The sequence below is a fragment of the Mirounga angustirostris genome, unplaced genomic scaffold, assembly GCF_029215605.1.
Source record: "Mirounga angustirostris isolate CCGP_5_RB_7025 unplaced genomic scaffold, mMirAng1.0.hap1 SCAF_3, whole genome shotgun sequence".
NCBI lineage: Eukaryota > Metazoa > Chordata > Mammalia > Carnivora > Phocidae > Mirounga > Mirounga angustirostris.
The window spans coordinates 73,055,264-73,069,051 of record NW_026991711.1 but is presented as its reverse complement, the minus strand read 5'-3'; the positions used below and the strand labels follow the sequence as shown (position 1 = coordinate 73,069,051).

Sequence of the window (13,788 nt, the reverse complement as noted above, 5' to 3'; positions counted from 1 at the left end):
TTGAGACTATAATAGCATAAGAATAACTGAGAGGTTACATAAAATATAGGACAATATTAAGAAAAATTACAATATTATAAATTTTATATAGAACTTTTACATAAACCTTTTTCTACTTTCTAGAAGTCACATGATTGAAAGTATACTTTCTTCTATAAATTTTAATTTAATTTTAATGTATTTTTTATTCTAATTCTAGTAGTTAACATACAGTGTTATATTAGCTTTAGGTGTACAATATGATTCAATTCTATACATTACTCAATGCTCATTGTGATACTGTACTCTTAATTCCCTTCACCTATTTCACTCATTCCTCTACCTTTAGTAACCATGAGTTTGTTCTCTATATTTAAGAGTTAATTTTTTACTTTCTCTTTTTTTTTGTTTTGTTTCTTAAATTCCGCATGAATGAAATTATATATTTGTCTTCCTCTGATTGACATATTCCACTTAGCATTATACCCTCTAGATCCATCCATGCTGTTGCAAATTACAAGATTTTGTTCTTTTTCATGGATGAGTAATATTCCATCACACACACACACACACACACACACACAATCTTCTTTATCCATTTACCTATTGATGGACGCTTGGGCTGCTTCCATTAATTTGGCCATTGTAAATAATGCTGCAATAAACATGGGGGTCTATAGATCTTTTCAAATTAGTGTTTTTGAATTCTTTGGGTAAATACTCACTAGAAAATACACTTCCATTTAGTTGTCTTAGGAAACAATTATGCTGTCATATATTAGCACTTTTACTTAGGAAACTGGAGTCAAAATACTAACTTTTCTTTCTGCTCATCTCCTACTACTTAATAACTTCAACAATTCATGGCTCACCTAACAAGCCATAATTCAGGATTAATAATATGAATTGAAACACGTTTGTTAAACAGAATATTGCCCAAGTCTTCCTTTAAAACATAACTCCTGTTTTCTATTACTAAAAGAATGCCTTCACCTTTCCCAACATAATTCCATTTTGGAATTGTAGTTAATGTCTTTCAATTAAATTCTAGGGGGACAAGAATAGCATCTGATGCCAACCCTTTAAAATAAAAACAGGGCACCTGGGTGGCTCAGTTGGTTAAGCGACTGCCTTCGGCTCAGGTCATGATCCTGGAGTCCCTGGATCGAGTCCCGCATCAGGCTCCCTGCTCGGCAGGGAGTCTGCTTCTCCCTCTGACCCTCCCCCCTCTCATGTGCTCTCTCTCATTCTCTCTCTCTCAAATAAATAAATAAAATCTTTAAAAAAAAAATTAAATAAATAAAATAAAATAAAAACAAATACACACCTTGGTACAATTGCATATTCTGAATTACCTTGTAAAAAGAGCATGACTATCCTAGAAGCAAGAGCACATCATTACTTGGATATATTATGACCATTTCCCATAGGATATGCCTATGTAAGTGACGCCATTATAGAACTCAGTATATGATTATCCCAGTTAGTAAACTGCCATCCATCTGCCGATGACAAAGAAATACTAACAACAGCGGCTTGTGGAATCCACCAGCAATGCTTGAACAGGTGACCAGCTTCAGAAATGGCGAGATTGCTCTTTTTATGCATTTGTTCCTGCACGTATATACCAAGCAGCAGCCAGAGCCTACACAGCTATTTTTTTATTTTCCTTCTACACAAATGCCAGCAATGGGGCACAAAGTTTTAAGAAATGCTTCCTGACTAGCCTAATGTCACTACACCATACAGTGGCAAATAAGCTTTTGTTCAGTGAAAGAAAATGACAACTCAAATATCCTTCCACCAGAAACTAGATGTCCAATTGCAATTTTAATACACACATATCTTATTAGTACCACTCTGCAAAGCACAGATTTGTTTCTCTTACGTTTTCTGAAATGTTTTCCTTACTAAAAAAATACATAATATAAAAAGAAAAAGCACAGAGTTAACCACTTTTGGCATGCTATGCTACCGGACAGGCAAGGAGAGCAAGCCCGGCCAGGGGAGCCGTACACGGGGCAAAGTCAACTGCACACATAGTGCAAATGCTCTTCAGCTAATGACTACTCTATAGGGCCACCCAAAACTGAATGTGTTCTGCAAAATGAATTGTTTTCTCAACTTTGGTCTCTCTTGCTGCTTTTTATTTCAACAGTCATCATCCGTATGACTACCAAAGGTATGCATATAATAGTGCTGAAAATGAAGGATAAGTATCTCCCTAACTTTAAGTGAAACCTTTACTATATAGGCTGAGGCACTTTCAAGGAAACAGTGGGTAAAGAATAAGAAACAAGTGAGTAAGGAGGAATTAGGGGACGTCTTTGGAGACTGTGAAAAATTATCATCAATCTCACCATAAGTTTCACTGCAGATTAGGAAAACTGCCCAACAATAATAAATGGGGACAAGAACAAACAGGTATATACCTGGTAGAAGAAATTACACATCATATTTTTCTTACTCTTGCTTGTCTATTTTCCAGATTTTCTATGAATATCTATTATCTAGTGTTCTACCATTTAAGTATTTTAATAATATTAAAGTAAAAAAACTCTATTATTCCACAAATAAAACTTTTTAAAAAAAAGAAAGCCTAACACTCCAAGGGTCACTATGAAGAACATTAAGCTATGAAAATGTGACTCTTTTTTGTAGTAACCTATTTCTTATGCTTGCACCTAAACTGCCATTTTTTAAATCAAATTTTAATGCGGAGGTTGGGGGGGGGGCAATTCCTTGTCCAAAAACACCATACAGAATAAATACACAAACCGTGCAGGTAAACATCTCACTAAGTATCGTTATGAGAAAGATTTGATAAAACAAAATAAAATCAGAGTCCTTTTACTGATAGCTCATTACAAAAGTCAAGGTAAATACACTTTTTAGGTGCCAATCTCGGAAAAGAAGCAATTACTATCTCCCAAAAAAACAAAAGTCCAGGACCAGATGGTATCACTGGTACATTCTTCTGAACATTCGAAGAAAAGTTAATACCAATCTCAACTCTTCCAAAAAACAGAAGAGGATGGAACACTTCCAAACTCATTTTATGAGGCCAGTATTACCCTGATAGCAAAACCAGACAAGGACACCACAAGAAAAGAAAATTAGAGGACAATATCCCCAATAAACATAGATGCAAAAATCCTCAGCAAAATATCAGCAAACCAAATTAAACAACACATTAAAAAAATTATACATCATGTTCAAAGGGGATTTATTCCAGGTATGTTAGGATGGCTCAACTCTACAAATCAATGTGATAGATCATTTAAATAAAATGAAGGGTAAAAATCACCTGATCACCTCAACAGATTCAGAAAACGCACGTGACAAAATTCAATATCCATTTATGATAAAAACCTTCAACAAAGGGAATATAGAAAGAATGCACCTCACCATAATAAAGGCCATACATGACAAGTCCACAGCTAACATCACACTCAGCAATGAAAAGCTGTAAGCTTTTTCCTCTAAAATCAGAAACAAAACAAAGATGCCCATTCTCGCCACTTTTATCCAACACAGTATTGAAATCCTGGCGAAAGCAGTTAGGCAAGGAAAAAAAAAAAGCCCCCAAATTGAAGTGAAGAAGTAAAAACTGTCACTAAATGCAGATGACATGATATTTTATATATAAAACCTTAAAGACTTCACCAGGAAACTGTCAGAATAAGCAAAATCAATAAAGTGACAGGATATAAAATCAATGACAAAAACCTGTTTTGTTTCTATATACTAATAATGAACTATCAAGGAGACATTAAGAAAACAATCCCATTTATAATTGTATCAGAAAAAATAAAATATCTAGGAATAAATTAAACTAAGGAGATGAAAGCCCAGATACAACTAAAACTGTAAGAAACTGATGAAACAAACACACAAATAAATGAAAAAATATTCAATGCTTATAGATTAGAAGAATATTGTTAAAATGGCCATACCACCCAAAGTGACATACAGATTCAATGTAATCCCTATTGAAATTCCAATGCCATTTTTTCATAGAAATAGAACAAACAATCCTAAAATTTGTAACCACAAAAAATCCTGAATAGCCACAGCAATCTTGAGAAAGGAAAAAGCTGGAGGAATCGCACTTCCTGATTTTAAACGATATTACAAGGCTACAGTAATCAAAACAGTATGGTACTGGCTTAAAAACAGACAGGTAGATGAATGGAACAATATAGGGGGCCCAGAAATAAACCCACGCATATATGGCCAATTACTTAACGACAAATGAGCCAAGTATATACAACAGGGAAAGGACAGTCTCTTCAGTAAGTGCTGTTGGCTAATAAGACAGCCAAATGCGAAAGAATGCAGATGAACCACTGTCTTACAGCATACACAAAAATTAACTCAAAATGAATTAAAGACTGGAACATTAGATCTGAAATTCTACAACTCTTAGAAGAAAACATAGGTGGTAAGCTCCCTGACATTTGTCTTGGTGATGATTTTTTGGATCTGACACCAAAAGTAATGGTAACAAAAGCAAAAATAAACAAGTGGGACTATATCAAACTAAAAAGCTTCTGCACAGCAAAGGAAACCACCAACAGAATGAAAACATAACCTATAGAATGGGGAAAAAATCTTTGTAAATCATGTATCTGATAAGCAGTTAATAACTAAAATTATATAAAGAACTCCTAACAACTCAATAGCAAAAAAACCAAACAATCCAATTTAAAAATGGGCAGAAGATCTGAATAGAAATTTTTCCAAAGATGACATATAGATGGCCACAGACACATGAAAAGATGCTCAACATCACTAATCATCAGGGAAATGCAAATAAAAAACACAATGAGATACTACTTTACACCTGTTGGAATGGCTAATATCAAAAAGATAAAAAATAGCAAGTACTGGCAAGAATGTGGAGAAAAGGGAACCCTTGTGCACGGTTGGTGGCAATGTATACTGGTGCAGCCACCGTGGAACAATATGGAGGTTCCTCAAAAAATTAAAAATAGGAATACCATATGATACAGCAATTCTACCTCTGGGTATTTTTTTTTTTTTTTTTAGATTTTATTTATTTATTTGACAGCGAGAGAGGGAACACAAGCAGAGGGAGTGGGAGAGAGAGAAGCAGGCTTCCCGCTGAGCAGGGAGCCCGATGCGGGGCTTGATCCCAGGACTCTGGGATCATGACCTGAGCCAAAGGCAGACGCTTAACAACTGAGCCACCCAGGGGTCCCTACTAACACTAATTTGAAACTATATATGCACCCCATGTTCACTGCAGTATTATTTATGATAGTCAAGGTATGGAAATAATCTAAGTATCCACTTAAGGATGAAGGGATAAAGAAAATGTGTGGGCACGTGTGCGCGCACACACACACACACAGGAATACTATTCAGCCATAAAAAAGAATGAAATCTTGCCATTTGCAACAACATGGATGGACCCTGAGAGTATTATGCTAAGTGAAATAAATCAAAAACAAATACTGTATGATCTCACTTATAAGTCAGCAATCAACTTTTCTCTTTCAGGTTTTAGAATTAAAACCACAATTTCTGTAAAATCATTCAACTGCATTATAGCAAAACAATCCCGCTTAGTTTCTTTTGAAAAATCATCTCATTATGAGTCCTAGAATAGGCCTATGACCTTTTTACACTTGAACTACCTCTTCTTTGGTCAACTATATGGTTGAAACAAAAATGATCTATGAAATACTCCACCAAAAAGGAAAAAACAATTAGGGCTCTATCAGAACTCTATCTTTTCAGAGAAACAACTTAGTAAAGAGTAATGGCTTTTAGATCAAATAAGTATGATTTCCAATCACAGGTAACCCCTTAACCTTGTCCAAATCATATATTAGCTATGAAACTTTCTGAACTCCAGTTCCTTCAATGCAAAGTGGTGACCTCATGGGATTACTGTCACACTTAACAGCTGAATGAAAATTTAAAGCTCCCAGCAGAGTGACAGCTAGAGTAGTCACTCAGATGGCAGTTATTATAATGATTAATATTGGCAGTTCTACTATTCTGCCCATTATGTTTCACAGCCAAAGGGAAGGCAGTTTAACAGTGAAAAAATTAAAGCCTCTAGGGTGATACACTTAAACTACTGAAAACAATTTACTTTTTTGTCCCTCCAGATCAATATCATATTCTAATTGGACTCAAGGAAAAGACCACCTTTCCCCTTCCCCTTTTTAGAATAAAATGGATGCACTCAACACTTCTCAAAATGAAAGCTATCCTAAGAGTGCCCACTACAAACATGAATACAGTAAAGGTACAACCTGCAGAATTGATCAACACTGTAAAATGCACCAAGACATTTCTGGTGCATTAGCAAGAAGATTTGTTAAACAATTATTAATTCAGCGTAATTTGTACTACAATATTCCCTAATAACCAAGCTTTTTAGCAAAATTTAAAATGAACTAAATAGATATTCTTCCATGGTTGTACTGTATTTGCTAGATCAAAGGAACCTAGTAAAAAAGTTATCATCAAGATGACTAAATTTTTATTATGTTTAGCTACCCCTTTAAAAAAGCATAAACAACAGAGTCATGATTTATAATTTTAAAAAAAGGTCAGATAATCCTTTTTTCTATAATTGTAACCAGCTGAGGAAACCCCTGCAGGGTAATACGTGTTCTTCAAGAGATAAACCTTTTTTTAAGGTAATACAATTCAGGTGAGATCAGCAAACAAATCAAAAACTGAATTTCAAAAAGAATAAATTAAAACAAATTCTGAGCTAATTTAAATCAAGATACAGAACAGTATGTATGTATTTATTATTATTTTTAATCCGAGGGGCTTGAACTCAGGACCCTGAGATTGAGACCTGAGCTGAAATCAAGAGTCAGACACTTAACTAAGTCACCCAAGCACCCCAAAAACAGTATGTGTTTAAAAACATCTGTCCATTATAGATCCACACATGAACTTTTATGCACAAAATATGTCTAGAAGAATATACTACTACTAACTACTACTACTAACAATAGTCCACTCTGAAGGAACTGAGTGGCTGGGACACAGGAGTGGGAGTGAGGCTTGTTTTTCATAAAATATCTATTTGTGCAGATTGACTTTTTCTTAAAGTTCATTTATTTATTTTTCAGTGATCTTTACACCCAGTGTAGAGCTCAAACTCATGACCCGAGATCAAGAGTCGCATGCTCTTCCAACTGAGCCAGCCAGGTGCCCCTGTGCAGATTGACTTATATGTGTATGGAAGTATACCATGGCAGGAGCATGTACGAAAGGAAATAAAGTAGAACACAGCCAAGCTTGGCTATGATTATACATGACTAAAATTAAAAAGCAAAGTAAGCCAACAAGACATGGTCATCGAAAAGCACAATATTATGAAGCACTAAAAATGAAGTGTTGTGCCCAAGTGTTGTGCTTTTTCTTCATTGCCTCATCTCTTTGTTTCACAAATAAGTAAAACACAAGCCTAAATATTAAGAATTGTATTTATCTGCAAAGTGAGTGCATACCATAAAGATGGGAGAAATGCAGTTACCACATAATAAAAATAGTAAGAATTTTGTTGCAAGACACGTACACAGTTTATACCTATTCTATTCAAATTCATTGAAATGTCCCGTGTTGTAACACACTTCCAAGAATCAAGTTAACATACAACTGTAATAACACCCACAAAGATAGGCACATTTGTGTTTTCTTGTATTCACTTCCACTACTGCTGCTTAAGGGAAATCTGCCGTTGCATTCTTTGTTTCTAAAAATGTACCACAATGTCAACTGATGAGTCATGAGTCACACTCCAAATTCTTATGTACCAAAGAAAGCAGGGCACAAGTCTTACACATCAATTGTAGAGATGTTTAACCAGCTAAGTTACAAGTCAAGAGTTCTTTATAAGATGACACAGATCATAGTTTTTTGAAGAAATATGAGAAACCTGACAATAAAACTGCGAATTCCGTTAAGGACTGATAAAATCATTTGCCCTTGTTCCCTCCTAATAATTGGTAGGGTTTGTTTTTGTTAACTCAGAACATACGAATAGTAAGTACTGCTGAGATACTGACAGGTACAAACTCAACAAACTCTCAGCTTCATGAAAAGACAAATTATCTGAGAAATGACTTGCCAGATGCCTTGCTTCTCCTCTAAATTCCTTCCTACTTTTGCTGTTTAGCAATTTCACTGAGTAAGAAACCTCCAGGGAAGGATAAGGCAAAGGGCAGGAACCAGAGATGCCACTATTTGTTTCTCTTTGGCAGTATTAATTAAAAGTTCTCCTGGTTGGGCGCCTGGGTGGCTCAGTTGGTTAAGCAACTGCCTTCGGCTCAGGTCATGATCCTGGAGTCCCGGGATCGAGTCCCGCATCGGGCTCCCTGCTCGGCAGGGAGTCTGCTTCTCCCTCTGACCCTCCTCCCTCTCATGCTCTCTGTCTCTCATTCTCTCTCTCTCAAATAAATAAATAAAATCTTTTAAAAAAATAAAATAAAAAATAAAAGTTCTCCTGGTGAAGAAGACAGACTAATGGCTGAAAGGAAATGTGAGGACCAGCTGTAGACTTTAGTCACCAGTATAACAGACTATTAAGATCTGACCGCATCATCTTATTTTCTTCCTGGCATGTCATTATCCTTTTCATTAATCTGCTTACCTGTTTATTATTTCTCTCTCCTCCCCGCCCCCACAGCATGTAACCTCCTTAAGAACAGGGATCCCACTTGTCTTGTTCACTGCTATATTGTTGCCATCTAGAACAGCCTGGCACACAACAGGTATTCAATAAAGAGCCAGCGTTGGGGTGGGGGGGGATACATAATCATTACTTAACTATCTCAGGCCCTGCACAATCACAAATACACTGAAATTATTTTTCACTGGAGACTATTCTTTACCTATAATGTATAATAATAATTCCACTACTGCCTTGCCACAAGATTCTATGCCTAAGTTTTACTATTTAAATATCATATTTGGATCTTGCTCTTGCCATGTGCTGTTGTTGGAGGACCCTCCCTGCTTCAGATTTACCCACAGCATGAATCAAGAAAAGTTAGCCAAACTTCAGGCTCAGGTCCGGATAGGGGACAAGGGTACAGCTCGCAGAAAGAAGAAGGTGGTACATAGAACAGCTACAGCTGATGACAAAAAACTTCAGAGTTCTCAAAAAAACTGGCTGTGAATAATATAGCTGGTATTGAAGAGGTGAACATGATTAAAGATGATGGGACAGTTATTCATTTCAACAACATTTCAACAAAGTCCAAGCTTCCCTTTCTGCTAACACCTTTGCACTTACTGGTTATGCAGAAGCCAAACCAATCACAGAAATGCTTCCTGGAATATTAAGTCAGCTTGGTGCTGACAGCTTAACAAGTTTTAGGAAGTTAGCTGTACAGTTCCCTCGGTAAGTGTTGCATAGCAAAGCACCAAAACCAGAAGACACTGATGAAGAGGATGATGATGTTCCAGATCTCGTAGAAAATTTTGATGGGGCATCAAAGAATGAAGCTAACTAAAATTGTTTCTGGAGTTTGGAAGCTGGCATGGACTAGATTTAACAAATCAGCTATGTGGTTCCAAACTTTTACAGACATGGAGAACATCAACTGTTACTAGTTCAGTAATATAAATATTTTGTATATTAATAATGCTGTTTGTTCAGCATTTTTTGGTCATTTGATTTTGCATTTTGCACTTCCTCCCAGGATCTATTCTTTTGGTCAAAATATGACGTATCGGTGCAGTTTGAGGATGTTTTGGTGTTTGATTCTCAGTTTTCTGTTTTGTTTTTTTGTTGGGGTATTTTTGGTGTGTGTATGTTTATGTATGTGTGTGGGTATGTGTGTATACAGTGGAGAGCAAATTGGAAAACAGTTCTATTATCCTCCTTCTTCCCCCAGTAGAAAATAAAACAAATCTTTACATTTGGAAAAAATAAAATATCATATCTGTCTCAAAATATAATAATTGTGATAAAACTATTACCTGACTAGTCTCAATTTCTGAGAACAAGAACTTTTATAATTCACTTTCATATCCCAAATATGTAGAATGGTACACAAGTACAGATATTCAAATACGTGAACAAATGAGTTTAAAAGAATTTTAACTGGGGCGCCTGGGTGGCTCAGTCGTTAAGCGTCTGCCTACGGCTCAGGTCATGATCCCAGGGTCCTGGGATCGAGCCCCGCATCGGGCTCCCCGCTCGGCAGGAAGCCTGCTTCTCCCTCTCCCACTCCCCCTGCTTGTGTTCCTGCTCTCGCTATCTCTGTCTCTGTCAAATAAATAAATAAAATCTGTAAAAAAAAAAAAAAAAAAAAAAAAAAGAATTTTAACTGGTGGCATTATTAGCCATTTTCTATTTTCTTTGCATAGTTTAGGATTTCCTAAATTTTCTACACCTAGCATTCCTGTAATTAAAAAAATAGTGTTAGAAGAAAAAAGGAAACCACTGTACCCTTATGCCCCAATGTTCTTGATAATGTATGCAACAAGGCAAATCAAACAGATTTACTGTTTGCTTCCTAAGAGTTATCAGATAGAAAAATATTCTTTAAAAAAGAAATACTGCGATATTAAAAATGAATTTGAAATATTTTTAAGAACATTAAGCTTTATCTTCCAGAAAGATATCCTTTCATAAACCCTAGTGTACTTCAAGAGTAATTTCTTTGTTTTTTATCTTTTTATTTTATGTTTTTTTAAGATTTTATTTATTTATTTGACAGAGAGAGACACAGCGAGAGAGGGAATACAAGCAGGGGGAGTGGGAGAGGGAGAAGCAGGCTTCCCGCCAAGCAGGGAGCCTGATGCGGCCCGATCCCAGGACCTGGAATCATGACTTGAGCCGAAGGCAGACGCCCAATGACTGAGCCACCCAGGCACCCCTCTTTGTTTTTTATTAACAGAACTATTTTCCTTTCAAATAACCAAAAGAGTAATTTGTTATGGAGACATAAGGAATGCTGTACTATGAATAAACATTTTAAGAACTACTTAATAATCTACTTTGCTTTCTCCAGCACCAACTTTGATTTATTGCCTCTGGTGAACCCAAACTATACTAAAGAAAATTCAGTCACACTGTCATATTTAGAAAGACTAAAAAATCATACTGAACAGCTTCATAACACGTAAACCCTTTACAATAAAAAAAAATTAACACAATATACATTAGTTCAAAGTTAATTTTGATGTTTAATAGATTTTATCATCCTTCTATATCCTGCAAAATGGATTCACTGAAATTTTTAGTCCTTTCTGTAAATAGCTGCCATCTATTTAAAAAAAATCCAGACTCACAGAATAAATCTTGAAAGCTTTCTTACTGTTATTATATGCCTTTCAAAGGTAGAAAAATCATTCAAATGTGTTGACAAATGTACTCAATATACCAGGAAAAAGAAAAGGTCAGAAACCCAGAAAAATTATTTTTAATTTTTTAATAAACTCTGAAATTAGTCTATTGAAGTCTCAATTAATGTATCTCATCTATAATGAAAGCACAAAGCCTAAAATTAGAGAAATTAATGAGGCTAACAAATATTTCATATGAGATCTAATTGCTATGGATACTTTTGAAATCTTTTTAAATGGCCCTGACAGAATGGCCTTAAAAGTTATGCTCAGCAACTGACCACATGCATTACATATTTGTAATGAAGGGGCACAAAATGCAATCACCTGCACTCTGATAACTTGGCTTCTTCCCAATCATTTTATGTTTCAGTTTCAGCTAACCCTAGACTACTGATTGTTTCCATATTGGTGTCTCATAACTGTCAGAAACAAAAAGGACAGAGAAACTCACACTAGAATATATTACTAAGTATCATTTGAGAACTGTGTCCTAGCCTAATTACTGTCATCAGTCCCTCCAAATTAAATTATTCCATATATTTCAGCCCTTTTCCTCTTGTTTCCATAAGCAAAGTCTAAGAAATTTTGTTTGGACCCTTATCTTACACCATATTCAAACACTGACTTAGGTAGACTAAAGAACTGAAACTATAAAACTCCTAGAAGAAAACAGGGGGTAAGCTTCATGACACTGGATTTGGCAAGGATTTTTTTTTTGGCAAGGATTTCTTGACTACAACACCCAAATTATGAGCAACAAAAATAGACGACAGGACACACAATCACCTATATCACATCAAAGGACACAATTAACAAAGTGAAAAAGCAACTTAAGGAACAGGCGAAATATCTGCAAATAATGTACCCAATAAATGGTTAATAACTAGACTACATAAAGAACTTGTACTAATCAACAACAAAAATCAAATAGTCCAATTAAAAAATGGGCCAGGACTTGAATAGACATTTCTCCAAAGATGATCTACAAATGGCCAACAAACATAATGAGAAGATGCTCAATATTACTAATCATCAGAGAAATGCAAATCAAAAGCACAATGAGTTATCACTTCATACCCATTAAGATGGCTATAATCAAAAGCTACAATCAAAAAATAGAATAACAAGTGTTGGTGAGGATGTGGAGAAATTGGAATCCTTGTATACCACTGGTGAGATTGTAAAATGGTGCAGCCTCTATGGAAAAGAGTATAAGGGTTCTAAATAAATTAAAAACAGAATGGCCATATGACCCAGCAATCCCACTTTTGGTATTTAAAGAACCAGAATCCAAAAGAGTTGAAAGCAGGTGTCAAAAAGATATTTGCACATCCATGTTCATTGCAGCACTATTTGTAATAGCCAAGAGGTAGAGGCAACCCAAATGCCCATCAACAGATGGACGAATAAGCAAAATGTGGTATATACATACAATGGAATATTATTAAGCCTTAAAAAGGAAGAAACCCTGCCACATACTATAATAACATGGATGAACCTTCAGGTCATTATACTAGTGAAATAAACCAGTTACAAAAAGACAAATACTGTATGATTCTACTTACATGAGGTATCTGAAGTAATCAAATACATAGAAACCAGGCCCTAAGGGAAAGAGGAAACAGGGAGCTTTATTTAGTGGGTATAGTCTTAGTTTTGTAAGATGAAAAAGTTCTGGACATCTGTTGTACAACAATATGAATATACTTAACACTACTGTACACTTAAAAATGGTTAGGATGATAAATTTTGTTATATATTTTTTACCATAATAAAAACTGAAGCAGTGTAAAATACTTTTGTTAAATTATCATTTTTTATAAGGATTTTTTATTCATTTATTTTGACAGAGAGAGACAAAGCAAGAGAGGGAACAAAGCAGGGGTAGTGGGAGAGGGAGAAGCAGGCTTCCCGTGGAGCTGGGAACCCGATGCGGGGCTTGATCCCAGGACCCTGGGATCACGACCTGAGCCAAGGCAGATGCATAACGACTGAGCCACCCAGGAGCCCCTAAATTATTATTTTGATAAGATTCTTTTTACTTTACTTTAACCACTGAACATTTAGTGTCTGCATTGAGATATGCTTTAAGTGTAAAATATAACCAGATTCCAAATACTTAATAAGAAAAAAATGTCAAATACCTTACTTTTAGGTTGACTACATGTTAACACATTTTTAATATATTGCTTTAAATGAAATATAATGTTAAACTAAAAAACTATTGTGTTATTCTGTAAGAAGAATAACTAGAGGGGAATGTAGGGTCAGTGGAGCTTTGTTTTAAAGGTTTAAAAAGACTGGAGCATATTTAGGCTGGTACAGAAAAGCCAGCAGGGGGAAAGAGATTATAAACACAGATGGGAGTTAACTAACAAAAGCCTCTCCTGAGAGAGACTCTGAAGGATGGGATCAAGAGCACTGTGTGGAAAAGCTAGCCTTCCACAGATC

The 13,788-nt window shown here is 35.5% G+C and overlaps 1 protein-coding gene and 1 pseudogene across 4 annotated transcripts in view; one reads left to right on the top strand and one right to left on the bottom strand.

The window, feature by feature from the left end:
* The window catches only part of LNX2 (ligand of numb-protein X 2), an 82,503-nt gene that overhangs the window by 61,048 nt on the left and 7,667 nt on the right, over nucleotides 1–13,788 (bottom strand). For 3 of the 4 annotated variants that reach the window (XM_054506286.2, XM_045869237.3, XM_045869238.3), the window contains one exon: nucleotides 12,903–12,942. The exons of the other annotated variant lie outside the window; for it this stretch is intronic. The gene's annotated coding sequence lies outside the window, so the exon portion shown is untranslated. The remainder of the gene's footprint in view (nucleotides 1–12,902; nucleotides 12,943–13,788) is intronic. 4 annotated transcript variants of the gene reach the window in all.
* Nucleotides 8,959–9,844, top strand: LOC123839603 (transcription factor BTF3 homolog 4-like; annotated as a pseudogene).